This window comes from Micrasema longulum, unplaced genomic scaffold, assembly GCF_059751315.1.
Source record: "Micrasema longulum isolate JH-2025_06_02 unplaced genomic scaffold, ASM5975131v1 h1tg000509l, whole genome shotgun sequence".
Classification (NCBI taxonomy): Eukaryota; Metazoa; Arthropoda; class Insecta; order Trichoptera; family Brachycentridae; genus Micrasema; species Micrasema longulum.
Genome location: NW_028277706.1, coordinates 192,569 through 200,404, shown reverse-complemented (window position 1 = coordinate 200,404; position 7,836 = coordinate 192,569).

The following is a 7,836-nucleotide window of genomic DNA, read 5'->3' as shown; positions in this document are numbered from 1 at the left end:
TGAAAAAACAGGTTACAAAAGATAAAAAAAGGGAGGTTTTGAGATATAATGTTTTTAAGTTTTCAAACCTCTTAAACATTAAAATAAACTTATAAATATAAAGGAACCCGCTTAACCTAAATAGCCTGTACAGTTTTATATAATCTAAAATGGTTTTCATTAATATTAAATTATTACTTTATTTCTAGTATTTAACTGACATCCGCCCTTTATCCCCTGTGCATTTTATTCTTGTTCAATTATCTTGGAAAAAAGAGCCTTTATGTAAAATTTTATCAAACAGAAATTTAGATCATGTGAACTGCCGTCAGATGCCACATTATTATTAGTTTAAAACACATAAAAATTGACATCTATAATTTATATCCTGTTCCCTTCATATGAAAAAATGCAATTTGTGATTTACATATGTTGAAAACAGATTCTTTATCTACTATTTTATTCAGATTTTGTAAACAAATTATATGTACATATGTATTTACAATAATATACATATATAAATAAATCACTTTTGTAGTTTTGTAATATGTAATGTATTATTTTTAGTTCACTCAATATAGGTTTGTACATATATAGCCATTTAAAAATATATAGATATGTAGTTTAAATTACAAACGGAATAGTTAAAAAAATGTATTTTATATATTTTTATATGTATGTTGAGTAAAAAAAAATGTCATCTGAAATGTAATTCTTTGAGCTTTGCATGGAAACATACTTAGAGCTAAAGTTGATAAATGATATTATTTTCCACAATTAAATGTTACATTGGATTTGCATTTATGAGTGTATACATGACTCCATCAAATTATCCTTATTTATATCATTTTACACCAACATTCTTACTGTAAAAGTTTTTGCCCTTTTCATATTTAATGACAGCCATCTACACATAGTGAAATAAGATTTTATTTTACTACATAGCTAATGAATTGTAAAAAAATACAATACTTAAAATATTTTGTTTATTATTATTTCCGCATTCTGTTTGAAAACATTCAGTAGCAGCATATTGTAATTTATTCAAAGCGACTTCACAGTGAAGATAAATGTCTTTATATTATAACATACTTTAAGACAGTATAGTTGAGTATCTTTATTGAAAACCTATTTAATTGGTGATGATACTCTATTGATGTTTACAGACTTGCTCATTGTGAGGGTGGAAGCGAGATTTGTGTGTTACTATTGCTTTGAAACCGAGTTACTGATTTGAGTTTATTACAACAATATCATATTTATTAAGCAGTTTTGAATGTAGTTAGCACTGCTAATAAAACAAATGTTTTAACATTCCTTATATAAATACGATATTATTAAATTTTATTTTAGCCTATGAGAAAATTCCTAATTTCTTCGAAAGACAAAGTATCAAGTAATATTAACATGGTCTTGATTAGCACTAATCATCCGCAGTAGACTTATCTGTTTAATTTTTTTTAAATTGACAATATTTCAAAGTCTCCACAATGATATAAATTACTTCAAAACATTTGTATTCTGATGTAACCCAGAAATGTGCCCTTTTACACCATGATCATGATTTTATGAACCCATACATTAATTCACACATAATATCCGGCATCTATTTTGAAAATTCTGCTCCAGTTTTATGTGGCCAATTTGATGTTTTATTACAGTTATTAATACTGAATACTGTGCCATAATTTTTATAGTGGTTTCTAATTGTAATCATTACAAAACTATCTACTGTGCATATTTTTTTCGACTTCCCTATTCTGGCTTAAAAATAAAAAAAACTGCAATAGAGATGTCAATTCTGACATTGTAATCTTTTTATTGGTACCTAATTGTATTTTTGAAATTCCAGAAAAGGTAGCTAATATGTTAATAATAATAATATAATAACTAACACAAAGAGCATGTCTTTAGCTGACTATTTTTACTTATCAGTTTTATTCCACAACTCATCAGTTCTATTAGTCCAAATTATAGGTCTAAGTTGGCATTATGTTATTAGATATGTACTTTTTTTGAAAAAAATAAAATATTGAGCCATTTACTATCAAATATTTAAAGCTAAATCAGAACACATTGTTGTATTTTTATAAATTGACAGTTTTAGGATTTTTGTGATTTACAGTCTTTGGTGTTTTGTAAGATTTAAATGTGTTTGAATAGGATTATATTAATTGTATGAGCTTAGACTATCTACCATTTATAACAAGTAGGAATTTGATTTGCCTAAATCATTTTCGCAAAAATGTTTCCCCTCTTATAAAACACCAAGTGTATGTATTTACCACTTTTTTTATATAAATATTTAAAATGTTACCCTATGGCAATAATGAATCAATCTGACACATATTTCCCTTTGCTAAAAAAAACCATCAGTCCTCTCCATCCATTCGTATATTTTTTAAATTAGTTTTTACTTTTTGTATAATGTATCATATTTATTACTATATTTTTCAACTAAAAGTATTCGAATGTACTTAATATGAAACAATTAAAATTGTTTGAAGAAATAAAAAAGTATTACTATTATTTTGTTTTTATTTATCTTTCAATGGAGCAAAATAACTTTCAGGAAAAGAATGCTTTAGGTAAATGAAAATAAAAATACACATTTGAAACTGAAAACAAAAAATTCTATCTGTTGAGTATTTATTAGAGATGAAACGGACATCCAGTAACTTTCCCGTATTTGGCCAAAACACTATCCGCTTCATTACTAGTGTTTATGTCCGATGTACTGGATTTTACCTCCGGGAATAGGGAGTTAATCAAGGTTGATAAATATTATACCAAAGATGAAGGAGAATTTTAAAAAGGTGATTTTTTGTGATTTAAAAATTCTAAGTATTTACCGAGCTTATGACCTATTGGCTGGTTGAGTGATTACTTTTACATAGGTGTCCTTTCTTAAGATCTCAAAATTATGTACTATTTCTTTGTTGAAGAATAAATCGTGATCGTAGAACAATTACGTATGTGTGAAAAATGCGACATTTACATTCTTTTATATTTGATCTTGAAAACGTTTTATAAATTTACTATTTATCAAATCTTCTAAAAAGCAACTTTTGTTTTTATACCCCAATGTCCAGAATGCGTAGATTGGTCAATTCGTCACATAACTTGGAATTTCCGGGCCAGGGGTGTGCCCAGTTAAGTCCAAAATTGACATTTTGAGATATGGCAAAAACAACGCTTAAAAAATTCCCCACATTCATCCAATTGTAATTATGTTTGATCATGTGAAACGATTTATGTTTTTAACTTTTGATTTTATGTCCAACATGTTGACTTTTGGCTAATGACAGTGCGCTCATGTTTTGACACGTGTCAGTCTGTTATATTGTTGATAATTCTACCGAAGCATATCGTTTTATGTTACAGTTAAAAAAGTTATCAAAATGGAATTCAAACTCAACAGTGTATTATACAGCTCAGTATTTGGCTGGAAAATCGCAACCAGCCATTATTAATGAGCTACAACATTTACATGCGAACAAGATGTTTGTGTATTGGACCATTTCACATTACAATGATACTGGTAGCATAAAAAAATGCCATGGAGGTGGACATCCAAAAACAGCAACATCGACAGAAATGGTTCAAAAGGTGAAGCCTAGAATTCAACGTAATCCACGACAAAGTGCACTTCAATTGGTGAATAATCTCAATGTATCTGCTCGTAGCATGGGGTGCATATTAAAAAATAAACCACGATTGAAGCCCTACAAAATTCAAAAAGTGCAAGATTTAATGCCTGCACAAAAGGCAGTTCGTTTCGCAAGAGCAAAGGTGTTAAAACACTTGCGCGTCGGTGGCGAGCTAGAAAATTTATTCTTTTCCGATGAAAAAATTTTTACAGTTCAGCAATATGTAAACAAACATAACGATCGTGTATGGTTACAGTGCTAATTAAAAGACAATTTAGACCAGCGAATTGCTCTGCGAAAGCAAGCGCCTGCATCGGTGATGGTTTGGGCCGCGTTTACTGCCACAGGACGCTCACCACTCGTTTTCATTGAACAGGGCAGGGCGTAAAGGTAAATCAGCAAATCTACCGTGAAAAGATTTAAATGATGCATAGTTACCTTGGGCATGTAAAAAAATCGGTAGAAACCATTGAACTTTTTAACAAGACTCGGCACCATCGCATAAAGCCCGTGAAACCCAACGTTTTTTACAAGAAAAAGTTCCCAATTTTATTTCATCACAACAGTGGCCTCCATATTCCCTGGACTTAAACCTAATAGACTTTTTCATATGGTCCATTCTAGAGGCCAAAGTATCAGCTAAACAATATGAGACGCTCGACGCCTTAAAGATTGCTCTTCGCCAAGAATGGGACAAAATACCATCAGCCTACATTCGTGCAGCGTGTGAAGCCTTCTTGGACAGACTCGATGCTTTTATCTGTGTTAAAGGTGGCTACATTGAACAATAACATTTTTTTAAAAATTGAAATGTTTTTAAATGAAAAAATAATAATTGTCAAAATTACAGAATTTTTAATTGGTAACACTTCGAGTGTCGACCCCTGTACAGTCAAATAAAAAAATATTAATAATAAATTGCATTTCTTAAAAAACATAATTAATTTATTTTTAAAAAAAAAATTAAAAAAAATTATTTGTTGTATTTCAATTCTGAAATATTTTTTGTACTAAACTGCAAAAGGGCGTTTAAAATATTTTAAACCATTTAAACATTAAGAGGATAAGTATGCGGTGCTCGATAATTTTGATGAATAGGTATTTGAACATTGTTTTTCTGTCACTCTCTCGCAAATGACTCTCCGATACTGTATGAAAAATACAACTGCACGCAGATTATGCCTTACTAAAATCGACCGATTTTGTTTTACCTTTAAGAAAGAGTATCAGGATGACATTTTATATTTGAGTACCTTTTCTGTTCTTCAGAATATTCAACATATTTGTTTACCGTACGTCCGAAGTTACGTACATACGTTAACACAGTATGGGATGAAGAAGGATTGGCATGGCTTAGCTCGAAGTCTTGTATGGTGGTTGTGTTCTTAAATATATTACAATTATTTTTTTGCCCTTGTTAGTCTTTGCGATATGGTTTGTGTTCTTTTTGTCCAGTAACAAGTACTTGGTAGTTGGCTTAGGTGATATATTGAATAAAAAAAGGCTTTATATTTCAAGTTTAAAAATAATTAACAATATATATCCAACCGAAGTATCGAATGATACACTTGTGCGCTTATCAAATTGTGATCTAGTGTCAAAAAAAATTTAACCGCTCATGTAAAGCTGAAGAAAATTACATGGGTCGTTCTATGATCATGACGAAATGTATATTGACGGTGGAAAGGAAAAAGTTATTGAGCGACATGTAGGAACTTTCAAGAAGAGCCATTTTTTTTCAATTAATAATAAACCTTGTATTTATTTTAAAAAATTCAATAATGTAGTAACTAATCCAAAATAACAGGTATATATGAGATTTTAAGAAAAAAATACACTAACAAAAAATTATTTTGTGAAAAATTTCTTGGTGTCAACTTTTTCTTTTCCATCGTCGATATTATCTATATAATATATTTATTTAATATTATTTTATCCTCGATGGATATTTTAAATGCTGTAGTCCCGTGGTAGTGTCGCGAACTTACTGATTGGATTCATTATGTATGTAAGGTTATTCAAAATCCATTTTTATTTAATATTTGTTAGTTTTGTTTTTGTATTTATTTGTTGTAGTGGGCCAGCAGTTTCATAAATTTCTTTGTACAAGTTATCTATGAAGTTTTTTTCTGGGAACATATTGATTATATTGTATTGTATTATATAGTTAAACACTTTTTTATGTATTTATTTTACAATTTGTTGTAGTCAGCATTGCCTTAACAGTTGTTTAATCCACTAAGCAATGTAGACTCAGTAGACTGTAAATATCAGGTAGAACAACATTACGAGTTAATTAATAAAAAGCTGATAGCATAATATTATTTCATATTTTATCATACTGTACTTTCATATTATTTTTCGGAACATATATTATTGCAGTTTACTATTCACTTATTGATTACCTATTAATACAACTAGTATCCATAAAGAGTAATTTATAAATTGTCGATTTAAGAAAAAAAATCAAGGCTGATTTCACGGAAATTAACTTTTAAAAATTACCCCTATGCCGGCAATCAGAGATAATGTAGAACTAGGCAATCAACTGATTTTCCTCGAGTCCATAGACAAAAGATTATATTTATCGAATCTCCGATGTTTTATTTCTGATGTTGGCAACAGCTATGGAATTATTAGCATTAGCATTGTGAATTAGTAAATAAACATGATTAGCGTCAATAATTGCTGATTGTTGTTGCTAAATTTAAATAAATGCTAATTAATTTGAATGTTAGTACAGTGATAATGATAGTAGAAATTAGAAAAACATCACTATTATCATCAAACCCTTATTTAAACCTGATGGTGCATAGGGCCCTGAATTGTCGAACTAAATGCAGCGTATCTCTATCATCGGTTACATCGTAGGTTCTCAATCTTGTTTTGCCCACCGCCCACTATGAGAATATTTTATTTATTTTTTCCCAATTTTTTTCGACTATCTGTCGCGATTTTGAAACAGCTATTGCCACGATTATATTTAAACGAGTAATTACACTGTAATATTTTATAGTCGTAGGATAGGTAGGACACATATCCTATTTTGGAGTTTAAAGAAGAATGTTTCAATGAAAACAATTAAAACGCATACTTAATCATATTAAGAAGTATTTTTATTAACATTCAAAATACATTGAATCCATAACTTATCTAATTAGAAGCGTGAATTTGATGCATTTTAATGAGTTTGTTAATATCAAGCTCGATTTTACTTAAAAACAACCTTAAGTCGCCGCGTTCAGTAATATGCAGCCGATTTCGCTTTTTAGTTACCAACGTTGCTACAGTACTAAATCCACGTTCAGCTAAATAGGACGATGGGAATGCTATCAGAAATCGTTGAACAATCGATCATAATCCTGGGTACAACTGCGAAATCAGCTTCTGCAGTCGAAATTCTTGGTAGTTATTCTTAAATTTATTTTTTAATTCCTAGTTTGCCATAGGTTCTATTAGTTATTTTACTAACTGGGATGATCCTGCTGTGTTGACATTTGAAAAAGGATCCAAAACCCAGTATGGTATGTTCATGTTTAAAATATTCTGGAATCGTTCCTTGAAATCACTGTGGAGGTTTTCCTAGTGTTGAAAGCAAACAAGCAGGTTGTCGTTCTTGAATTATACTGCTGACAAATTGGGAAGTTATTGAATTCCCGACTGCCGATATTTATTTTGTATAGTAGCAGTTTGGATCCAAAAGCAGCAACGCTATTTTTCGTTTTAATCAAGTTTAAGTCTTCCCCTTGAGGTTGGAGATTGACATCATTAAACAATTTATACAGGTCTGTCAAGTACGTAATATCGTTCTTTGACGACATGAGATTGTCGTGGAATTCTTTGTCTTTGTTTCCTAGTTTTCCTTATCACAGACCCTAACAGATTGTAAAATCGAGTCAAACAATTACCCTTTGACAGCCAAACGCATCTCTGTGTGAAGCAGCGATCGGTTGAAATTTTCATCATTGGTAACGCAAAGCTGTCCAAATAATCCGTCATTCGACGTGTTACCTACTTCTGATTTTATTTACTGCTCTGATAACATATTGCAGTGATGTATGGAGGCTTTCTTGCTTTTATTTCTACAAAGCCACAACAAACTCGAAGCTTGTTAAAAATATTAAAATTAAATAAAATATCCAGTTATCATTACTCAGTATATTAATTTTGAATAAATAATAAAAATTACAGACTATTTTTGCCAAAA